Genomic DNA, 25,881 nt, shown 5'->3' with positions numbered 1-25,881 from the left:
ACGCTCGTCCAGAATTGTATCGCTCGTCCAGAAAATTGGACGCTCGTCCAGAATTGGGCCGCTTGTCCAGAATTTGGACGCTCGTCCAGAGATGACCCGTGACTCAATTCTTGTACCCTTCTTTATATCAGAATCCAGAGGCAGTTGGAAAGGGGGATCTAGAACGGGGAGGAGACCAGGGACGCTGCTGCAGCTGCTCCAAGGGGCTTCCATGGTGGAAAAAATCCAATTTCCACCACCCAATCCATCATTTCTCTCTTCTATGTTGTATATGTGTAGCTAAAACACCATTTCACTGGGGTTAATAAAGATTCCCTTGGCCAATGAATCGTAGAGAGGGTTAGGACAATCAAGTTACCATTCAAGTCGATCCCTCCTTACCGAAGCAAAAAAAAAAACTTCGTAGTGCTGAGCAGCGGATGGAATCAGCGGTTGAGAAGTTGGAAAAATGTAGCATCAAGTTAAAAAGGAGACATCTGTAAATAATGATCTATATAAGAGTATTTCGTGGAACAAGGACAACTTACAAAGAAGTGGAAGAGAAGTCTCTCATAGCTAGCTTCCCTTGCCAATGGAGCTATTGAAAATGTCCCTAAGTTCTTAGCTGATGCTGAGTCTGTAATGTCAATCATCAACCCGCCTAAGGGGATTGAAACATTTCTCAATTGCTGCAAGAAACTGATAAGAGAAATGAAGAATGTGATGGCTAAAGCCTGAGGTGGTTGACCAAGACTTCCTGTGTCTCACGTTTTGGGAACTTCTGAATGATGAACCGCCTTATGGACTCCGTTTCGTGTTAATTTCCAAATTATACCAAGGCAAAATTTTCACAGCTTTATAATTTCCGACTAGAGTATTTAAACTACATTGTCTCTTCTTTTTCTTTTCATTTTCATTTTCATTTTCTTAAATTGTTTCATCTAAAAAAAATAATATACCTAAACATCCAAGATACCCTAAAGGACTTGAACCAGTTAATAAATCTTGGAGAACCAAGGAGAAATTCAAGATGGGATGAAAGTCGATATCCAACAACTGAAGGGATAAGTGAGCCAAATCCTAGAGGCTCTGAATGCCTTACAAAGCCCTGAAGATTCGTGTGCACCACGACTACAATACAGAGTTCGAGAGGCCTAAATTTTCTCCTCATATGGTCTTCCCCTACATTACACTTCACCCTTGGGAGAGGAATTGAGGCATGTTCACACTTAAAAGGCAGAAAATACTGTAGTTGAAGGAAGAAACAAGCTTGGGGCAACCACTTTCATGGTCCCCTAGGAGATGATTCAGCCACGCCTTGTGAGCAAGATAATGACGAAGCAACCCGAGTTGAAATCTTTCCCTCATTGTTGTTGCACCAGTGGATGTTGATGCTGACAAGCTTAAATTTGAAATACTGGAAAAAGGATAAGAGTCATGGAAGGGGGAGGAAGCTCTAAGTTTGCAAATGTTGCAGGGTTATGCTTAGTCTCAGATGATATGCTGATACCTCCCAAATTTTAAATTACCCGGAGGCACCACTTGTCCAAGAGCCATCTCATGATGTACAGAAAGAAAATGGTTGTGCGTTCCTATGATGAAAAGTGGTCAATTCGTTTTTCTAAGGTAGATTAGCTGGCATGACACCAAACTGGGGCACTCATCTTGAATCTTCGTGCATCCGGTCTTGGGGAGATTTGGTGGATGCTCTCTTGAGGTAGTACAAATACCACATGGACGGGACATCTCATTGATTACAACCACGAAGCATGGTGAAGAAGGAGTATGAATTATACAAAGGATACGCCCAAAGGTGGAAAGAGATTGTTGCTCAAGGAAAGTCTCTTATGAGTGATAACGAGATGGTTGACACATTCCTAAATACTCTGCAATCACCCTTCTGTGAGACCATGATGAGCAGTGTTTCCCTAAACTTCTCAAACTTGGTGATAATTCAAGAAAGAATTGAAATTGGTGTGAAGACTGAAAAGATTGCACAAGTTTCTACTATGACAACAAATGTGAACAAGTTTGGTCTAAGCCTGGGATAAGGAGAGAAGAAAGAGCTCAATCACATCCCACTGCTCAAATACCATTGGCCTACCCTTTGAAACTGCTCTGAGACAAAAATGGACTCGACCCAAACTCAATTTCCCACCAAACTGTTAGGCAAACATGCTGATCAAGACAAAGGGCTTATGAGTTTCACTCCTAACCTTCTGACTTATGCAACATTTCTTCCAAGTCTTCTGCATAAAAAGCTTGGTCTTTACTTGTTACATGAAGCCTGTAAAGCCTCATTTCCACAAGACTCGTGATGCATCATATACAAAAGGTGATTATCATGAAGGGGCTATCGGTCATTCCACCAAAAGTGCTGGTGGTTCAAGCGCAAAGGCAAACTTTGATTCATTCAAGATGATTAAAGTATGAAGAAAGTCAACTAGACACTAAGGCAAGGCTTGTGAATGCCTCTACAAATGCCATGAAGAAATGAAGTGGGCTTTAAGACCACATAAGAAAGCATAAGTCATTGTACAAGTAAATTTGATGTTGTGAAGTGTCTTGCTACCAGGGAAGTATGCGTTTTGATATCGCACTGTCATCCATGACTTGCAATGCAAACACTCACTACAGGGTTTCTCCAAGTAGTGCTGGAAATCGAGTCCTGAAAGGGTATCGTGAAAAAAAAAAAAAGAAAACAAAATTGAAAAGAAAATGAAATAAAGTCAATCTTGAGTCACTTATCTTTCTTGCAAATCGTCAAACTTTTGTTTTTCGAAAATAGAAAAGAGCAAAAAAAAGAAAAATGATGAATAATCAAAAGGAAAATTGGGATGTCAAGTTTTTCTAAGGTCAAGTGTTTAATCAAAAATAACAATTTGACGCTTTCTCCCGAGACGTTTGTGCGCATTTTGCTTGAAAACCTTCACCCTTCACTGTTCCAAAATAAAGGATGTTCCCCAACAAACACTGTCACTGCCCTTAGTAATGATGTAAGCCTTTACACTGGGGCAGATTGGCCTGGCCAAAATTTTCCTTGCTTGCGCTAGTAGGGTTATCCCTGAACCCATTGAGACAAATAAAAGAATTTTCAAAAGGAGAATAAGTCCACTAGATTGAAAACCCAAAAGGGCGGTCTAGAAAGAAAAGGAAAGGGAAAAATCACTCATGTTGAGGTCATCTAGTCGTAGAATTAATCTTTTGAAAAGAAAGCAATCAGAATTTGAAATGATGTGTGGCCATTTTTTCTTTACCAAAAAAAAAAACAAAATATATCCATTGTCACCCTGTTTTGAGCCAAAAATAAATCCTTTTTCAAAATTATTCCCAAGCAAGGATTGTCATCAGGCAGGAGTCAACTTAGGAAGCAGTTGAAGAGCACTCAATGATCAAACGGAGGAATCCTTCAAAATGGTAAACAAAAACGAAAAAAGAACAAAAAATCACAAAGTGATGAGGAAAAAATAAAAAAAATGGAGTTCAAGGAAAGCAAAGTGCTCAGAAGGTCAAATAGTTGACACAATGCCAGATGACAACCCTTGCTTCAAAAAAATGTATCCGACAAACATTTATTTGGGCCTTTATACCCCTTCCTTTCAATACCTTCTAGCCCTAGCCACATTACAAGCCTAATAAAGTCCACGCAAATTGAATAATGTTTGCTCAAATTTCATAAAGCTTAATTTTGCGATAAGACAAAATGACTTACAATGAGTCCAAAAAAAACAAAAAAAAAACAAAAAAACAAAAACTTTGAAAAAAAAAAAAAAAAAAAAAAAAAAAAGAAAAAAGTAATGTCTCAGGAAGAAGGGATCTCTTTGCCAACTAAGCAAAAGCATGCAAAAGAAAATCAGACCAATTGGGGTCATCCTTTTAGCTTATCTTTTTCATGCCCACTACCTCTTCCAGGTAAGAACCCATACCCGAAAAACTGAGGCAGATTTGTGAATCTCACACGAATTCTTCGCCTTGCAACTCATTGACACATAATCCCAGACTGGGGCAGCTTTGCGGATCTTACTTGAATTTTTGACCCGAATTTTCAAAGATCCATACCCCATGCTCATTTCCCCAAACACCAAACTGGGGCAGCTTTTGGGTGTCTCGTTTCCTTTAAGCAATGTATAAGGAATGATGTGCTTATGTGACTCTCCCAGTCTTCTCCAAACCTTTCTAAACATCTCACATTTTCCACTTGTCTACGAATTCAAGCATGTGTGCATTGATGTCGAGAAAGAGAAAGTCAAACATATAATCATATTGGACATTAGACCTCGAGATGTATGACATTCCTCTCTTTCACAAAATATTGAAAATAAGAATAAGTATGATGATTGCAAGAAAGATGACTGACTCAAGCATAAAAAAAAAAAAAAAAAAAGAAGCGAAACACAAAACAAAGCAAATGTTTTCTATATGTGTGCATTCATCCATAAAAAATAAAAATAAAAAAAATCTTTCAGATCGAAACCCTCTTCATTGATATGAATGGTTGTCGAATCCTTCTTCAAAAATACAAAAGAATAACATTATGGTCTTTTCTTCAAGTCATGTTGTTTCATGTTGATCATGTTTTTTCTCTCATTTTGTGGTTTTGACACTCACAACTTTACACATTGTTCATCGCTCTTAAGTTAAGTTTCAACATTATACCTGGTCTTTACACTTTGTCTCTCCTATTCGCATATTAAGACCTTCTCTTTGGAAATGGTCACTAATGCCTTTTCAAAAATCAATTTTTTATCAAAAATTACAAAATAAAAAAACAAACCACTTCACAAAACTACAAGTTTCACGAATTTCCAAATTTGAAAGCCCAGTTTCTACACTGGCCCACAAAGCCCAGTTCACACTGGCCCCCAAAGCCCAGTTTCTACACTGGCCCACCAAGCCCAGTTTCGCCTGGCACTCTAAACTCAAGTTTTTTCTTTCGACCCTCTGCCCGGCAATGGTCAAATTCAGCTCGTTATTCTTTGTTGACGACCCTCTGCTTGGCAATGGTCGAATTTAAGTTTTCTTCTGCGATATTGACCCTCTGCAAGGCAATGGTCAAATCCAGATTTTAGTTTTTCCAACGGCCCTCTGCTTGGCAATGGTCGAACCCAATGATCACATCATTCATCCATAGGGTTTGTACACCCTCCACGAGGTTAGTACACCTCACATCATTCATCCATAGGGTTTGTACACCCTCCACGAGGTTAGTACACCTCACATCATTCATCCATCACAGGGTTTGTACACCCTCCACGAGGTTAGTACACCTCACATCATTCATCCACAGGGTTTGTACACCCTCCAAGAGGTTAGTACACCTCCCATCATCCACCATAGGGTTTGTACACCCTCCACGAGGTTAGTACACCTCACATCATTCATCCACAGGGTTTGTACACCCTCCATAAGGTTAGTACACCTCACATCATTCATCCACAGGGTTTGTACACCCTCCACGAGGTTAGTACACCTCACATCATTCATCCATCACAGGGTTTGTACACCCTCCATAAGGTTAGTACACCTCATATCATTCATCCATAAGGTTAGTACACCTCATATCATTCATCCATAGGGTTGGTACACCCTCCACGAGGTTTTTAGACCTCATTCACTTCCATAGGGTTGGTACACCCTCCACATTGTCTACACACCCTAATTCTCTTAGCCTTGTTCATTTTGTTTAGATTTCCCTGTTTATTTCTCTCATTCTGTTTGAAATCCAGACGAAATTAATATTTCTATCTTTACTTATCTTTTACTCTGATAATATAAAAACGTCGTTTGTCATATTATCTAGTAAAATCTAAGTAAAGAGGGGCAGCTGTCAATACTGAATCTCGTCCGGATTGACTAAATAATGAGTCTCTTTTTATTTTGCCTTATTTTTATTTTTATTTTCTTTATTTTTATTTTTATTTTATATTATTTTATTTCTTTAGTTTACTTTATTATATTTTATTATTTTATTCCTTTTGTCTTTCTTGGTTATTCTATTTTACTATTATTAAGTTATTTTACTTCATTTTATCTTCTTATTTTAATTTTATTTTACTATATATATATATCATTTCGTTTTATATTAGTTTATTTGACTGTATTTTTATTTAGTCTTTAAAGAAAAAAAAAAAGAGAAAAGAAAAACTTATAAAAAATTGCAAAGAAAAAATTAACAAAAAAAAAGGTTTTACTTAACCGTTTGCGTTTCCAACATTGTTAATTCTTTTTTGGCTGAAATCTTTTCCTATCAACTACTTTTGGAGGCAAATATTTGGCCCAGTCATTTCCAATGGCAAAAAGCAAAGTTAGTGGCCGTAAAAGTGAGCGATCTGTAAAAGAAAGGACATGTTCTTTGGTATTGGAGGAGGCAACAGAGTGTCAGCTGGCAGCCCCTGATTTTGGCCTCTTCACGGCACCAACATCATTCAACTCTGACCAAAAGCATCCACCTCCACCATTTTTCCTAACACCCAGCATCCACTACGCCTATCATCTACCAAAAAAAAACAGTAGGGAATTCCCCATTAACAATTCAGAGCCACCACTTCCTTCAAAAAGAAAAAGAGGAAATCAAAATCAAAATAAAAAAAATCCATTCACTCCCAATTTATCATCTTCATTAGCATCCATCGTTCACCGCTGGCCATCCTTCATGGCCTCCAACACCCATCCTTTTCATCCGAGGCCTCCATAACCTGCGACACCTCCGTCCTTGACACACAAGACTTCATTATCACCCTTCATATAATTCCTCACCAAACCAGGATTCACCACATACTCCTATCCCATTCACTCTACAAATTCATCTCCGCATCACACAACACTCAATCCTCCTCCATTCTCTATCAATGTTAGCAACTCATATACACCCATCACCATAGCCATATGGACACCCACGATCAGCACCTATCATCTTCATCCATTTCCTCTTCATTTTCAACTCCAACACCTTATACCATGGCCTAACCTCCATCTCCTCAGCCCCTCACCCGTAACCATCCCAACTACACTTCCATTTCATCCATAATCACCTCCAACAGCCCATCATCTTCATCTTAACCCCTTATCCCACGACTATCCGGATCCTCCTCTTCGAACCCCATCTATCCTATTTTTTCACCTCTCTGATCACCTCCATCCTTACACACAGCTAATATCATCATCCATCTTTTGACCGTGGGCCATTGCCTCAAACAGCCATCATCTTCATACCTTCTTCATTTTCAAGACCTCACCATCAACAGCTACTGGCAGGTCCACTTCGATCACCATCATTCATCGTCAACTCCGACAGTCTGCCACTGGACCAACACCTCCACTTTGCTTTTGCTCGCCACCCCATCTTCATCCTTACCTCCCAGCCAACATCCATCTCGTCTTCCCCACGGGATAACGCCTCCCGCATAATCACCGTGAAATCCCCAGCACCACCATTCACCATCACAAAACCCTTTCTTCTCCTCTCTTTTCTCCCATCCTTGGAACCCAATCATCCTTCCCCCACTCAACACAGTCATCAACAAAACCCCTTCGTCTCAACTCTCAACCCAACTTCAACCCTCAAGATTTCCTACGCAAAGTTTTGATATAGCCATGGAAGAGTTTGAGTCTGTGGAGCGTGCCGCTAAGGTGGCGGCGGCAGTAGCGGAGAAGAGAAGGAGGGAGGTAGATGAGCGAGGGCTTGGCACGACAACTGGCAGGATCTAAGGCAGCCATCGGCGCACTGGCGGCGGCCGGTCTTGGCGGAGGTGACGGTGCACGTGTAGAAGAAGCAACCCCCTCCTTGGGTTGCCGTTTTCGAACGGAGAAGAGGGAGAGAAGGTGGTGGCGCCGCTGCCGGCAGTGGATCCGGTGGTGTTCGGTGTCGCTGGCGAGGCTATGGGATGAAGTGGGTACTTGAGGGTGGAGCGAGTATGTGAGGGAGAGACTTGGATCTTGGATGTTGAGTGCAAGTGATAAAATGAGAGGAAGGAAGAAGAACCCCTAATGATTTTCTGAGTAAAGAAGCTTTGGGCCTAGTTCAAGAATTACGTAGTGCACCCCCAGTTTCATCCTTACACCCCTGACAGATACAAAGTTGGAGAAAAAAGGTTTTGGCCCAAACTAAAGAGCCTCAACTTTACGCCGCACCTCTGGTTTTTAATCTCTACACCCTTATTCTTGTTGGGCTGTTTCTCTTGCTTCATTTTTATGCTTTTGTTTCTTTATTTTTATTAGTATTTGTTTGGTTATTAGTTTTTACTGTATGTAACCCCTTTATATGATAACCCCACTCCTAGATCTTGTCTTTTATTTTTATTTCGGTTTATTTGCTGCACTTTAAACACGAAAAAGACGATAATAAAAAATAATAATAAATCATAATAATAACAAAAAATACGTTTTAAAGGTTTAGGCACATGTGTGATCGCACGCATCGTCCTTGTGCTAAAAACCTTTTCTCTTTCTTAATTAAAATTACAAAAATATGTTTTAAAGGTTTAGGCACATGTGTGATCGCACGCATCGTCCTTGTGCTAAAAACCTTTTCTTTTCCTTAAGTAAAATTAACAAAAAATATGTTTTAAAGGTTTAAGCACATGTGTGATCGCACGCATCGTCCTTGTGCTAACAACCTTTTCTCTTTCTTAAACAAAATACAAAAAAGGGTATAAAATCTTCAAAAAAACCCAAAAACATCAGCAATTTTAAACAACAAACAATCTTCCTAGCCAGAACTACGTGATCCTTGATTCTCCATCAAGAATGGAGATACGTAGGAGCAAGGCTTGCCCTTGTCAGGTTCACTTCCCCAAAAATCCAAATTTATCCATAATCATTTTCCAAACAAAATTTTCTAAACAATTTTCAAACAAATTTTCAAGCAGTTTTCTAAAAGAACTACGTAACCCTGATTTCTCATTTTGAATGAGAATACGTAGGAGCAAGGTCAATCCTTGTCGGGCCCAAGAAACTAAAAAATATATTTTGTTTATTTAGAATTTTTATTTTAGGGATAGTTAAACATTTTGACAACCACATCATATTCGTGCATTTAGTTAAAGGTACTGCCTTAGGGTAGGCGTTGTAGGGTGCTAACACCTTCCCTACACGTAACCGACTCCCGAACCAAGAATCTGGTTTTCGCGGACCGTGTCTTATTATTTTATGGTTTTTCCGTAGTTTTCCAGAATAAACTATGGTGGCGACTCCAATCTCTTTTCTAAAACCCGCGTTTCTTTTTTTGGATAGTCGTCCCGTCGCGATTCCGGTTGCGACAAGTTGACAATAGATTTTTGGAGGTATCCTTGAGTGAGATCTCTATAAATTAGATTGAGACTCTCATTATAATATACAACATACGAAATAAGTGAATTTCGAAATTCTTATCTGTAGTTTGCGATGATAAGTGTTCTAGGGTTTCTGTAACCCTTATGTTATGGATTTGAGAACTTGGCGTGTTGGCATAGAGCGAGAACTTTCATTGTGAGTGTGATTGAGTGATGTTGGTGTTGCTGAGTTGAAAGTCTATCATCCTTTGTGAAGATTCGAAGGAGGTGTTCATCCTTTTTGAAGATTAAAAAGGAGGTGATCATCATTCGTGAAGCATTCAAAGGAGGTGTTCATCCCTTGTGGATTTCAGGGGAAGTGAGTTTCATCTCTTGTGGTAACAAGAGAGGTGTTCTAACCTTCAACTTGTTTATTTTCTGTGATTGTAACAATTGATTGTTTGTGCTCGTGAAGCGTTAATTCTCGGTTGAGATTATAACAACTGGATGTAGAATTTATGTGATCCGAACCAATATAAAAATTATCTGTGCAATTTTCTTTGTTTCTTACTCTTTAAATTTGTTTAAATTGTTTCAAGGAATTTTTATATTTACGAGAAAATTATTAAAAAAATGATTTGCGATAAGAAACCAATTCACCCATCTCTTGATTTTGTTGAATGCGTTAACCATTCTACTGCACCACTCTGACAATGTGATCTCATTTAGCTAAGACAACCTTGTAACATCCAATGCATACAAGGATTTAGTGTCCTCCTCAATATTTATGCTCTTGAGAGTCTCATAGACCACTCATCTAATCAACCACTCGGCTTTAAGCTAGACTCATCTCCCCATGGCTAGTCTAACATGCCTACAAGAGTTGTTTACTCTATGGCATACGTATTTCTTTGCCTCACATAACACACTTTACTCAACAATATAAAATGATTTTATAGGAAATCAAAATCTCAAGAGTAATATGTACGAATTGGTTAGTATTCAAAGGCTACGTTAAGAACAATTTAATTATATATGGATTTGATTATATATATATGTTTATTTCAATTTTTTATGTTGATATTTATAATATTTTGTTGGAGTCTTTATAATTTTATTATAGTAGTTGGAAAAGAGTTTTTGTTTTCATAATATTATTTTTATAAAAACAAGTAATTTTATATCTTATAACAAATAAGACAAAATAGAATAGAATATCAGAAAATAATAAAATAAAAAATGTAAACAAATTATAGATGCTAAAATTTCTTAAAAACTTTTAATAAAATACAACAATATTTGAAACATTAAAATATTATCATCCAAATTTATTGAATTTTCCTATAGCACTCCGTACAGAAAAGCCAGGTCATGAATTTCCTAAATTATGATTGCTTTTATAAAACTTTCCCGTGACATATCTAAAATGTGAGTTGCTATAGATGTGAAAGTTTAAGGAGGAAGACAAACCTTGATTAGATAATGAATGGCTGTAATACACTGACGATGTTAGGAATTGGTCTCTTTAAGCGGAAGTTTAATTTGTTTTATTCTAAGTGGAGCATAATGATGCAAAATATTCAATTATGGTCATTTATATGTTCTTATCTTTCATGGAATGTTGTTTCTGATCATACATTATCTTGTTAGTTGTTTCCTCAATTATTAAAGTGGTTTAGATATCTCTAATCACAGCCTTAACTTTTTTGTAGTGAGACCACTCCATTATCTTTTATAATCATATTTTGGATAGATATTTAGATATTAAATATTATTATTCTGATTATTCAAGATTGATATTGGGAAATTAGATTACAATTTCTTTTGAACTAATTTTTAAAATGTATATTACCACAAAAACGTCAATAGACATAGTTGTTTTTGCTATAGACAACATTTTTTTTGCTAACCACAATGTTTTTTTAGGTGTTGTTTATTTGAGCGTTGTCTAATAGACATTACTTCTAAAAAAACATTGTCTATTTATGTGTTACCAATAAGGAGTATTGGTAAATCTTGAAGAAATTTGTTTTGATGATGCTACAAGAAGTTTTAGTTGCAGAAGATATTAGAATTAGTTAAAAGCAATTTGTAGAAATTAAATGTAGTAGAAAATTCTTGTAAACCTTGCAAACTTGCATTTTTAACTACAATAATCGATTATGATTAAGCAATAATCGATTATCACAAGTCATACTTGAATAATCGATTATCACTTCATATAATCGATTATCACATTTTTGAAAACCTATAACGGACTTGAATAATCGATTATCACTTACAATAATCGATTATTCATGGCAGTTGGGAGCTGACCTTTGGCACTCAGTATACTTGGCTATATATTTTGTTTTGGAGAAATTAGAAAGTAACATTTTTGAACTGAGAAAGCTTAGAACACTGTGTGTCAGAGGAACGTTCTCAGAAAGCTTTTTGTTCATTGTTCCCTTGCTTGGTCTTGTGAAAGGAGAGGCTCGCGTATCGTGTGTCGATAGTCGGAGCAGACTCTCTTCAAGTTAGCAAGGTGCTCTGCCTGGTCTTGTGAAAGGAGAAGCTTGTGAATCGTTGGTCGATTGCTGAAGCGGTTCTCTTCAAGTTGGTAGAGTGGTTCTATTCATTTTATTCTTGTTCATTATCTTGTAATCTGTTAAACAATTTTTTAGTGAAAAAGGTTAATCACTATTTATAGTGATTAACGACTGGACGTAGAATCTTTTGATTCGAACCAGGATAAAAATTCTGTGTTGATCTTCTTATTCCCTACACTCATTTTATTTTACGTATATCAACTGTTTGATTAATTTTCTGAAAGAAAATTATTTTTACTAAAAGGACCAAATTAAGTTTAATTGTGATTGAATACGCTTTCCGCTCTCTGAGTGTTAATTCCGCTGCGCTATACTCTTCGAAAAATACCCCCTCCGATACCATCAATTGGTATCAGAGCTTGCTTTGATAGTTTTTCAAAATTTGCGAAAATGGCTGGTCACAATCAAAACCATGTATATGCTGAGGGTGCTTCCATTAACAGACCTCCATTGTTTACTGGTGATAACTATGCTTTTTGGAAAGTTAGAATGGAGATTTTTATGGGGTCTGTTGATAGAGGTATTTGGGAAGCTGTACAAAATGGCCCTTATATTCCTATGAATACTGTTGATGGTGTAGAGACTGAAAAACCTTATTTTAATTGGACTCCTGAAGAAAATAGACGAGCTCAGTTTGATATTAAAGCTTGCAATATAATTTCATCTGCTGTTGTACTTGATGAATTTTATAGAATTTCAGTGTGTAAGACAGCACAGGAAATGTGGGAAGTCCTCAGAGTCACTCATGAAGGAACAGAGGACGTAAAGCGTGCTAGGAAGAACACTCTCATTCAGGAATATGAGATGTTCAGAATGCAACCTGGAGAAACGATCTCTGATGTTCAAAAACGATTCACTCATATTGTGAATCATTTAACAGGGTTGGGTAAGACTTTTGATACTGATGAACTTAATGTGAAAATTCTGAAATCTCTGGACAGGTCTTGGCAACCAAAGGTGACTGCCATCTCGGAATCTCAAAATCTTACTCAGATGTCAATGCCAATCTTGTTTGGAAAGCTCCGTGAGCATGAACTTGAGCTGAGGAGATTGACTGCTGAAGAGGATCAAGGCAAAAGGAAAACTCTAGCTTTCAAGTCTGAAATTTCTAAAGGAAAAAGCTCTAAGAGGATCGAAGAAGATGATTCTGATGATGAAGAAAATATGAGCTTGATGATAAAGAAATTTGCAAAGTTCATGAAAGCAAAGGGAAAGGACAAGTTTCACAAAGATAGGAAAGAAAGTCAAGAATCTCCATCAAACGTAAAGTGCTTTGGTTGTGGAGAAAGAGGGCACGTAAAATCTGAGTGTCCAAAAAGCAGGAAAAGTGAAGACAAGAAGGAGAGAAAATTTCAAAAGAAAAAGAAAGCATACATAGCTTGGGAGGATAATGCCTCTAGTTCAACAAGTTCAAGTGACACAGAAGAAGAAGCCAATATTTGTCTAATGGCTGAATCAGAAGATACTGGAAGCCAAGTAAGTGATTCCAGCTTTGAATCTAGTGAATTAGACTTGCAAAAGGCTTTCTATGAATTGTTGATTGAATCTGAAAAGCTTGATGCTGCACATAAAAAACTTAAGAAAGAGCACAATGAATTAAAATTGAATTATGAAAAGTTGCTTGATGATGAAGTTGTCTTAAGAAATAAAGTTAGTTCTTTAGAAACAAAATTATCTGATGCAAATGCTACTGTTGAACCTGTTGAATGTTTGTCTTGTAAGAATCATATGTTTGATATTGACATACTTGAAAACTTACTTGCAAAGGAAACCAAGACTAATTCACATGCTAAGACAAACTTTAAGAGAAGAAATGTTAAAAATAGAAATATGCATCAAATAAATAAGTCCAAAGTAAGAAGAACTCGTAGAGTTTGGGTTGAAAAAGGGACCTTTAATAAAAACAAAGTAAGCAATGCTTGTTGTTTTTACTGTATGAAGCATGGACACACATCAAACAAATGCAACATTAAACATTTTGGTGTTCCAAATGGTAAATATGCATGGGTTAAAGTTGTAAAATGATTTATACTTGCATGAACTAACCTTAAGGACCCATAATTAGATTGGGGACCTAAAACTCTTGCTAATTTGTTTTGTAGGAATCTACTAAGTCAAAAAAGTCATTGTGGTATCTTGACAGTGGATGTTCAAGACACATTACCGGTGACAAGAAAAGATTCATTTCTTTTGAGAAGAAAAAGCAAGGATTTGTGACTTATGGGGATAACAACAAAGGTAGAATCAAGGGTACCGGAGACATTGGAGGAGGAAATACATTAACAATAAGAGATGTGCTATATGTTGAAGGACTCAAGCATAACCTCTTAAGCATAAGTCAATTATGCGACAAAGGTCTTAAGGTAACTTTTGAAAGTGATAAATGCACTGTTTACTTTAAAGATTCTGCTGATATTGCTTTGCAAGGTGTTAGGCATAACAATATTTATTTGATTGATATTGAAAGTGCATCTAATCATAGTATAACATGCTTAGTTGCTAAAGAAGAAAATCCTTGGCTATGGCATAAAAGAGCTGCACATATTCATATGCAACATTTAAATAAATTGATTTCAAAAGATCTTGTGATTGGTTTGTCTAAACTGAAATTTGAGAAAGACAAATTATGCACTGCATGTCAAAAAGGTAAACAAACCAAATCTTCATTTTCATCCAAAAGCATGATTTCAACATCAAAACCTTTAGAACTTTTGCATATGGACTTATTTGGTCCATCTAGAATTAAAAGTTTTGGTGGAAATTACTATGCTCTTGTAATTGTTGATGATTACACAAGATTCACTTGGACTTTCTTTTTAACTCTGAAAAGTGAAGCTTTCAAAGCATTTAAAATTTTTGCTAAACGTATTCAAAATGAAAAAGATTTGAAAATCAAAACTTTGAGAAGTGATCATGGTGGAGAATTTGAAAATGAGTCATTTGATAAATTTTGTGAAGAATATGGCATAGCACATAACTTTTCTGCACCTAGAACTCCCCAACAAAATGGTGTTGTTGAAAGGAAAAATAGATCATTAGAAGAATTAGCTAGAACACTTATGAATGAATCTAATGTGCCAAAATACTTTTGGGCTGATGCAGTAAGTACTGCTTGTTATGTGTTAAATAGGATGCTTATTAGGCCAATTCTAAAATTAACTCCATATGAACTGTTGAATGGTAGAAAACCAAATATATCCCATTTGAAAATTTTTGGATGCAAATGTTTTGTATTAAATAATGGAAAAGATAATCTTGGAAAATTTGATGCAAAATCTGAGGAAGCAATTTTTCTAGGATATTCTTTGACTAGCAAAGCTTATAGAATGTTCAATAGAAGAACACTAAAAATTGAAGAATCAGTACATGTTGTCTTTGATGAGATTGTAGACCTTGAGGTAAATCCTCTTGAGTCAAATAGACCCATTGCAGGTGATGAGGATTACTTAAAAGAAGCCCTTGAGGAGATGTATCTAAATGAAAATTATCCTCCAGAGCTTCAAGAAACACCACAAGTCGTTGTTTCCAAAAGCTATCAACAACCAAGAGGACTATCTTTGGACAACATCATAGGAGATATATCAAAAGGGGTAACTACTAGAAATAATTTAAATAATTTTTGTCTAACTGTTGCTTTTGTGTCTCAGGTAGAACCTAAAAATATAAAAGAAGCTCTTCAAGATGACAAGTGGTGCATTGCTATGCAAGAAGAGCTAAATCAATTTGAAAGGAATGAAGTTTGGGAACTTATTCCAAAACAAGAAGAATTCCAAGTCATAGGAACAAAATGGGTATTCAGGAACAAGTTGGATGAGGATGGAAACATTACAAAGAATAAAGCAAGGCTAGTTGCTAAGGGATACTGTCAAGAGGAAGGTATAGATTATGATGAAACGTATGCACCGGTAGCCAGGTTAGAAGCAATTAGATTGTTACTTGCTTATGCCTCTTTGATGAAGTTTAAATTGTACCAAATGGATGTGAAAAGCGCATTTTTGAATGGTTTTATTAAAGAAGAGGTATATGTTAGTCAACCTCCTGGTTTTGAGGATTTTAAATATCCTAATCATGTTTATAAGTTGAAAAAGGCCTTGTATGGTCTTAAACAGGCACCTAGGTCTTGGTATGAAAGACTTAGTACCTTCTTGATTGAAAATGATTTCTCTAGAGGAAAGGTTGATTCCACCCTATTTATTAAGAAAGTAGGAAAACATATCTTGATTGTTCAAGTATACGTAGATGATATTATTTTTGGGTCTACAAATGATTCATTATGTGAGGGATTTGCACAAATAATGCAAGGTGAATTTGAGATGTCTATGATGGGTGAGCTTACCTTCTTCTTAGGGCTGCAAATAAAGCAAATAGATGGGGGAACTTTTGTCTCCCAAACTAAATATTGTAGAGAAGTGCTTAAGAAGTTTGGTATGGATACTTGTAGAGAAGCCAACACACCTATGGCAACGTCTTGCTATTTAGATAAGGATGAATCTGGTGAAGGGGTAAATGAAACCATGTTTAGAGGAATGATAGGATCCTTACTGTATCTAACTGCTAGTAGACCAGACATTATGCAAAGTGTATGTGTGTGTGCTAGGTACCAAGCTAATCCTAAAGAATCTCATCTAATTGCTGTCAAAAGGATTTTGAAATACCTAAAAGGAACCATTTCTTTTGGACTTTGGTATCCATCTGATGCTTCACTCAGTTTAATAGGTTATTCTGATGCAGACTATGGTGGCTGTAAAATTGATAGGAAAAGTACTAGTGGCACTTGTCATTTTCTGGGTTGTTCTTTAGTGTCTTGGCATTCAAAGAAACAAGCTTGTGTAGCTTTATCTACTACTGAAGCTGAATACATTGCTGCTGGCAATTGTTGTGCCCAAATCTTATGGATGAAACAGCAACTGGAGGACTTTGATATTTTCCTTGATCACATTCCTCTGAAATGTGATAATACTAGTGCCATCAACCTAACTAAGAACCCCATCATGCACTCAAGAACTAAGCACATTGAAATTAGACATCACTTCTTGAGAGATCACATTCAAAAAGGAGATTGCCAAATTGAATACATTGACACGTTACATCAATTAGCTGATATCTTTACTAAAGCCCTGCCTAAAGATAGATTCTATGAGCTTAGAAGAGAGTTAGGGGTATTAGACATATCTTAGACTCCATATTTATGGTTCTTTGCAAGTTTTCGTAAGATCAGCGTTAATAATCGATTATCATCAGGTCATAATCGATTATTACAAACCTGGGCAACATCCTCTACACTGAGATAATCGATTATCCCACCAATAATCGATTATGAATCTTCAAATTCAACCCTGGAAAATCATGAGCAAATAATCGATTATCTTCATACATAATCGATTATCGCACAATTTCTGGAAAGTGATCAACGAGCAGATAATCGATTATCACTTACGATAATCGATTATCACGCTAACAGTTTCGAAAATAAAGCCGTTGGAGCCTCCCATAACGGCTCAAAACGGCCATAAACGGCTAGTTTTTCACTTCTTCTTATAAATAGGCCCCTATAATCGATTATTAGCCATCTCTTTGCACCCAGAAACTGCTGAAATCAAAATCTTGAGCTTCCAATCTCTCCAATTTTACTCACTTTCTCAAACTATCTCTCCCTCAACCTTTCTCCATGGCAGATTCAAGGAGACATCGCCGCAGAGCTGTTGGAGCATCCTCTTCTTCTCAACCACGTCTTGCAAACATAGATGGATGGATTTCAGATCAAGGGAAACACGTAGACTTTGTTAATTCTTGGCAAGAAAGGAAGATCATGGCGGTAAAGTTTATTCGTCTTGACTTTTTCCGCTTCTATGGCTTTCAATTTCCAAACACTTTTGCTGAGCAGGGGTTAACGCATCTGTTAGAACAAAAAGGCTGCATTTATCCTGATCTGATAAGAGTCTTCTACTTCAACTTGCGCTATCGAGATGGGATAATATCTACTAAGGTCAAGGGAGTACGCATCATTTTAGATGATGACATATGGACCAATGTTGCTCAACTTCCCATCTGGGATGATGCTGTCAAAGTCCACTTAGGACTTGAAGATTTCAACAGGATGATGACTTTTCAATCCTTCCTACGTCATCCTGAACGACAAACAAATAGAAGGCAATTACTGGTTGGAGGTTTTAAAGTTGAAGAAAGGATGATCCACTACTTGATTGTCTGGATTTTATGTCCTAGAGCAACCAACCATGCTCAATGCTCTGAGTAGGATTTACTTCTATTGTACGGGATTCTAAATCACATACACATCGACTGGCCTGCTCTCATTGCTGACACAATGGTAAAAGCCAAGAAATCCCATTCATATCAACTTCCCTATGCTCTTCTTATCTCTAGGATTTTAGAATTCAAAGGTGTACCTGTTGAAGGAGAACTAGTTCAAAATATTGAAGCTGTGGGATCAGAAATTGGAGATACAACCTTTCGTCAAATGGGATTCATTACTAGAGGAAGAGTCCTTATTCACAAAGATGATGATCATCCTGATGTAGATGAAGATGATGACATGGATACTCATATGGCTGACCCAGTAAGTGCTGCTGCTCCGTCTGATGCTGGACCATCCAACATACCCTCCTCTTCCTCCACTTCTATGGAAGAACATTTTGCAAGGTTATCTAAACAATTGGAGGATATGAGTCTTGCACAAAAGACTCACTTTGAGGAGATTTATGAGTGGCAATGATCTGTTGATGAATACATGGTTGATCAATTTCTTGATCTTGATGTTCGTCTATCTAACATCGAGAATCATCTCAACATTCAACCTCCCGAGAGATCTCCTAGTCCTGAGTTTTAGATATAGGTTCTATGTTAGACTGTTTTGTTGTTTACTTGCCATTTCATCTATGTTATAATTCTGTCTGTTATGTGTCTTCTTATAATGTAATCTTTATTTTCATAAATAAAATGATCTCTTGATTATATGCATCCTTTGATTAATTGAGGGGGAGATCATATTTAGGGGGAGCCTTTAACATCCGATCTTTTTGCTTCTGATCAAAAAGGGGGAGAAGAATAATACAAGGGGAGAAGTAAAAATTATTACAGGTATTGCTAACCTTGTTGTTGTTTGTTAGCTTGTATGTTTTGCAGGTAAGCCAAACTTGCTTTTAAAATTGAATTTTTGATCATCATCAAAAAGGGGGAGATTGTTACCAATAAGGAGTATTGGTAAATCTTGAAGAAATTTGTTTTGATGATGCTACAAGAAGTTTTAGTTGCAGAAGATATTAGAATTAGTTAAAAGCAATTTGTAGAAATTAAATGTAGTAGGAAATTCTTGTAAACCTTGCAAACTTGCATTTTTAACTACAATAATCGATTATGATTAAGCAATAATCGTTTATCACAAGTCATACTTGAATAATCGATTATCACTTCATATAATCGATTATCACATTTTTGAAAACCTATAACGGACTTGAATAATCGATTATCACTTACAATAATCGATTATTCATGGCAGTTGGGAGCTGACCTTTGGCACTCAGTATACTTGGCTATATATTTTGTTTTGGAGAAATTAGAAAGTAACGTTTTTGAACTGAGAAAGCTTAGAACACTGTGTGTCAGAGGAACGTTCTCAGAAAGCTTTTTGTTCATTGTTCCCTTGCTTGGTCTTGTGAAAGGAGAGGCTCGCGTATCGTGTGTCGATAGTCGGAGCAGACTCTCTTCAAGTTAGCAAGGTGCTCTGCCTGGTCTTGTGAAAGGAGAAGCTTGTGAATCGTTGGTCGATTGCTGAAGCGATTCTCTTCAAGTTGGTAGAGTGGTTCTATTCATTTTATTCTTGTTCATTATCTTGTAATCTGTTAAACAATTTTTTAGTGAAAAAGGTTAATCACTATTTATAGTGATTAACGACTGGACGTAGAATCTTTTGATTCGAACCAGGATAAAAATTCTGTGTTGATCTTCTTATTCCCTACACTCATTTTATTTTACGTATATCAACTGTTTGATTAATTTTCTGAAAGAAAATTATTTTTACTAAAAGGACCAAATTAAGTTTAATTGTGATCGAATACGCTTTCCGCTCTCTGAGTGTTAATTCCGCTGCGCTATACTCTTCGAAAAATACCCCCTCCGATACCATCATTATGGATGTTAACAAACAGTGTTTATTTGAAAACACATTGTCTATTAAGAGCCCGTCAACACTTTTTTAAATAAGTGTAGTCTAGTGATGGTACAAAAGACAACACTTTTTTAATAAGTGTTGTCTATTAGTTTGAATATTTTTTTAATGATTTATTTAATTTTTCAATAGACAACACTTTTTTAAATAAGGATTGTCTATTGGTCTAAATTCACTAGTGTAGAAAAGGTCTTTAATGTCACCCGTTAAACGTCCAACAACCAAATATTCAACGTAAAAATGACCGGTGGCATTTTCGTAAAAAGATAACTATTTAGACGTCGCCTATGGGGGGCTCTGACGTCTAAATACGCATACACATCGCCCCCTAAAATGGATGCCAAAAATATACGAAAAAATAAAAAAATTAATTTTTTTATTCGCTTTAGACGTCCAGGTGCGGGGGGGCTGACGTCTATAGCCTATTTAGACGTCGACCCCAAACATTGGACGCCGAATTGGTCAGCCCAGAATCCCAAAAGTTACTTTTTGACTTCATTTAGGCGTCACCCCTTTCCCCGGACGCCAAATGGCCTACAAAAGTGATTGTATCATTGCCCTTAGACGTTTGTCAGTCAGCCCCGACATCTACATAGGTCTTAAACGTCGGCTCCCCCCAACCCGGACGCCAAATGTGTCCGCCAAAATTAATATTTTAAACCCTTTACATGTTGGCTTGGGAGGGGGGCCGACGTGTAACAACATTTAGACGTCGGTTGGGAGGGGGGCCGGCGTCTAAAGCTTTGTTATTACCAACCCACGAACATGAGGCAACAGTTACGCGCATCATTCTTCATTGTCTTCCTCGCGTTTTCTCTCCCACAGCCTACGCTTTTGAGGTTCATTTTCTCTCTTTTGTACCATTTAAAATTACTTTTACTCCGATTAAATTACTCTTTGATGAATTATCTTCCATTTGAACCGATTAAAATGCGTTGTCGTTGCGTTTTTGTGTAGTTTTATGCATGTTCTTGGGTGGAGATTTTGAGCATTTTTGGGCGGCGATTTCTTGCGTTTTTGAACGGTGCACTCCTCCATTTCCCTCCAGTGCGTTTTTAATTCTTTAAGAAGGTTATCTTTATTGTTGAAAAGTTTTTGTGTATGCATGTTATTGGCTTTTGGGTATGCATGTTATTGGCTTTTGGGTATGCATGTTATTGGCTTTGGGGTATGCATGTGATTGGGTTGTCAGTTAAAACATCTGATAAATGATTGGCATGTTATATTATAAGTATGAAATCATTAAGTGAAACTTGGTTCCCGTTTGAAATTTAACACCAATGATTAATCTTTTAATCATTTGTGTTAAATTTTGAATTGTTCAATTGGACGGTTTGGGAAAATTATTTTTCATAATTTGCTATAACATGTATGTTGGAGTTTATTGATAAGATTGATAAAATTTTGGTTCATGTTATTTGTGTTGTTCTTAGAGCTTTCAAAACAGGTAACCCAACTCGACCTGGCCTAACCAACCACAGGTTGGTCACTTAGTGAGCCAACCCATCTCGGCTCACTTATTAGCGAGTTAAAAAATTTTGAACCCGGCTTGACCCACCACGGGTTGGTGGGTTAAACGGGTTGGCTTGTTGCTCATTTAATTATAAGTTTTTTTTAAATAAAAAAATTTCAATTTTTTTTAATTCAAATCTAAATAAAGGTCACTCTAAAATGATGTTAAACTCCAAAGACAGTTGAAAATAAAAAAAAAATATCATAGAATCAAAGCTTAACCTAAAAACATGTACAAAAGGTCGAACAAATAAGTTTTTAATATTGATAATTTTTGTATCACTTATTCATTTATAATATTAAAGTCTTGAATAGATAAATCTATAATATTTTTCTCTCTTGAAACATCTTCCTTATCACAATCTACAATACAATAAAAAAATGCTAATTAATAATATTGAAACACAAAATAATAAATAATTAAATTAAATTAGGTAGGTTGTTGAGCTGGGTAGAAAACTAACCCACACAAAAAATTACATTTTTTTCAAACCAACCCGGCTCAAACTCGTGGTGAGCCAGGTTGGCTCGCAGGTTACAACCCATTTTGACAACACTAGTTGTTCTCCGGATGCATATTTGATTGTGGTCATCCCTGACCACTCTCATTTCGTGTATTTCGGAGACCAATGGAAAATGCTGCCGAAATCTTATCAAATTTATCATGTTAGACTTCTTTGCATGTGTCTTAGAAAATTATGAAAAATAATTTTTCTGAATGAGTAGGGCCTAACCCTTGAGAGTTCAAAAACTGAAACTAATGAAGTATGTTACGAACATAGTATGGATCGAAGTTGGATGAATGAATGTCGCATTAGTGAAGAATATGAAAAGGGTGTTTCGGAGTTCTTGCAATATGTTGAACAAAATGCAAAGTCTGTGAACGGGACATATTTTTTTCCTTGTGTTCGTTGTCTTAATTAAATACTCCAAAACTTAGGCAATATGCGTGACCATCTATTCATGCTCGACATAATGAGAACTTACATCGTTTTGACTTGGCATGGAGAAGTACTAGACCAGCCTACCACGTCACGAGGAACGAATTATGTGGATGAATGATAGAGTGATCATTTAGAGGACATGATATGTGATGTTGGTGAAGATAATTTTGGAAGAGCTAATTTGCATGATTCTCTTATAAATGATTCAGAGAAACCGTTGTATCGAGGATGCTCGAACTTTATACGTTTGTTTGCAACTTTGAAGTTGTTTAGTTTAAAATCAAGGAATGGATGGACCGACAAAAGTTTCACTGAGTTGTTGGAGTTGTTAAAGGAGATGCTTCAAAAAAATAATACTTTACCAATTCGTAATTATAAGGCAAAGAAAAATTTATGTTCAATGGTCTTGAATATCAAAAGATACTTGCTGGTAATGATTGTGTTTTGTACATAAAGGAGTTTGTTTCACTAAAGTATTATCCAACATGTGGTTTATCATGGTTTAAAAAGAAAATTGTCAGAAACACTGGTGATGAAGGTAATGATGATGCACCTACTAAGGTGATGTGGTATTTGCCTATAATACCTAGGTTGAAACATATGTTTTCTGTTGTGTATGAAGAGAAAATTGTTAACAATATTTTTGATCCTCGGCAACGGCGCCAAAAACTTGTTGATGGATATGCAAGTGTACCAAATCGCAGAAGTAATATAAGATGGTAAGACCAAGTATCGTATCCCTGAAGACTCTCGGCACTAGACAGTTGTGTGATAACTCAATTCATTAAGACTTAAATAAAATGAGATTGTTGGTTTCAAATGCAAAGACATAAAATTATATATGAATGCAAATTGATCAATAGTAGAGTAACACAAAGATGAACAGATGTTGTTTAATATGAGATGAATATGTTGTTGGGGTTTGATTTCACCAAGTTTACTCTCATGTATATAAGAATTCTTCGTTTTACATTAATATTAACGTCACTCACTAAATTACTTAGAACTCGATCCCTCGATGCAATAAGCCTGCCTTAATTCCTAGTTCGTGCAATTCCTAGCGTTCCTAGAAAATTAAGTGTGAAGATCAAGAGCTTAAGACGACCAAGTACTCATACCTTCATCCCTGAGAAATATTACCCTTAGGAGAATTCAACAAGAACCTGAATTGTAAGGAACCTCCCGACACTTATGCAATTCATAAATCATGCTACTAAATAAGTTAAATAGAGCAAACATTGAAACCGATGAATTTCCTAACAATTAATGAAAAATCATATAAATTAAGAATCAATTCAAATACATGAGAGTTCACAAGGTTACATCATTACCCAACAACAAATAAAGTTTAATTCCCCATAGACATGGAGAAACAAGATGAATAATGGAAAAGCATGAGATAGTGAACCCTAAGAGTAAAAGAGGAAGCTCTCGCCTCCAGATCCGCCTTTAGAGAGTAGAAGAGTGTGTTGTTGTGTTGCTCAAGCCAGAGATACAAAAACTAGAACGCTTGGGTCCTTTAAATAAAGTCGGAAAAGAGTAGAAACAAGGCCCAGTCAAAAAGAGTCGAAACAGGGCAAAAACTAGGCCTAATCCACGACGCACGACGCTCGGGTGCCCCATTTAGGGCGCCCGGGTGTTGGACATTGATTTCTGGTGCTCAAGCCTCCAAACAGGGCTCCCAAGCCTCGCAGACTGCATTCCGGTTGACTTTTCTGCACTTTGGTTGACTTTTCTGCACTCTGGTTGACTTTTCTGCATTCCTTCAAATCATTCCAATAGCCTACAAAATCAAGGGAATTTAGTGATAAAATCATCAAGTATAACCTCAACTCTCTTATTCACAAAACTAAAGCAAAAACATGAATTAAAGCAAGTTTCTAAGTCAAAAAGGGTGCATTTAGTATCAAAATTACATCACAGACAATAGTATTTTAAACCATTATCACAACCCCAAAGTTAGAACATTGCTTGTCCTCAAGCAAAACAAACAAAATGTAACTTAGCTCTCAACAAATATCACAGTGGTTCAACAATTTTTCATAATCTTTTTCCAAGACAAGTAATCACTTCAATCAGCTCATCATAAGAATATCAGTCAAGATGCACAAATGCCTTAATTCAATAAAACTCACTGTGATGCTCAATAAGTTCAACAGATGCTATCAGTATGAATGATCAATCAACCAAGTAGAGAGTAATCAGAAATGCAAAGAACTGTTCCTCACCAAGGTAAGTGTTTCACTCAAGCACTCAAAAGTGTATCACTCAAACTCACACGTGTATAGTGAGGTCCCTCAATCACTCTACTATCATAATGTCGCACAAATTAATTTTGCCTTTCATTTTACCATAATCAAACATACTCACAAGCAGGTTTTCACCACAAGGGTTTTTCTTGGCTTGTAACTTGGCTGGGCTAAGGAGAAACATGGTTTTTCAAGAATACAAAATCCTTAAGTTAAGAGAGACATTTATGAATTTAACAATTACACATAGGTTCTCTTTTCAAGAGTCTATTTTTCTTATTCCCAACATTTTCCCTTGCAGTGAGCTTTTCTTTCTTTTCTTTTCACTTTTCTTTTCTTTTGATTTCTCTTTTTTCTTTTTCTTTGTGCTCACTGCTAATTTTTCTAGCAACCCCAAACTTTAACCTTTATTAATACCTCACAAATATTCTCAACTCAACTCAAGGTAAAGAATTTAAAACAGGGTTTTCAAAACATGCTTAAGGCTAAAGATTCAAAGGATGGAACAAACTGTTCTCTTTTTATTTTGAAAATTTCATGAGTGGGCTAAAAGGGGATAAACAACAGATGACCTTGATCATGTGAAACCTACAAGCAACTAATTCAATCATAGAAAATTTGGGCAAAATCATTCATGCTTCCAAAGTAATAACAATTATTCACAAAAGCTCTGAAGTTCAACCCTCACAGGTTAAATTCAAGTTCTAGAATTCAGAAAACACCCTGCCCAGTATTTCAATCAAACTTTTACCTTAAGCATCTGTTTCACATTTTAGAAGCAACCACCTTTATATTTTTACATCACGCATCATCTCAACATCAACCCAAACAATAAGCATCAAAAAATCAATACTCATCAAAACATAACATCAAACTAACCAAACAACTGCAATAAGATAGAGCAAAGTACATGATTCCTATACTACAGAAAAACAATAAAAATAGGAATATAAAAAGAGTTCAACAATAAAAATAACAACAATAGTAAAAGCAATAAAAGAAATAGAGATAAAAGAAATCCTGTTTTCGTAGCATCCATCAGTAGATGCTTTCATTTGAATCTTCCAACATCCATCAGTATATGTCAATCTTTCTCATCTTCCTCAGCATCCATTAGTAGACGCTTTCAATAACACCCATAAGTAGATGTTTAATCACATAACATCCATCATTAGA

The sequence above is a fragment of the Vigna umbellata genome, chromosome 5 (genome assembly GCF_029865625.1).
Source record: "Vigna umbellata cultivar VRB3 chromosome 5, Vumbellata_1.0, whole genome shotgun sequence".
In the NCBI taxonomy this organism is placed as follows: domain Eukaryota; kingdom Viridiplantae; phylum Streptophyta; class Magnoliopsida; order Fabales; family Fabaceae; genus Vigna; species Vigna umbellata.
Note: the sequence above shows the minus strand (reverse complement) of the source record.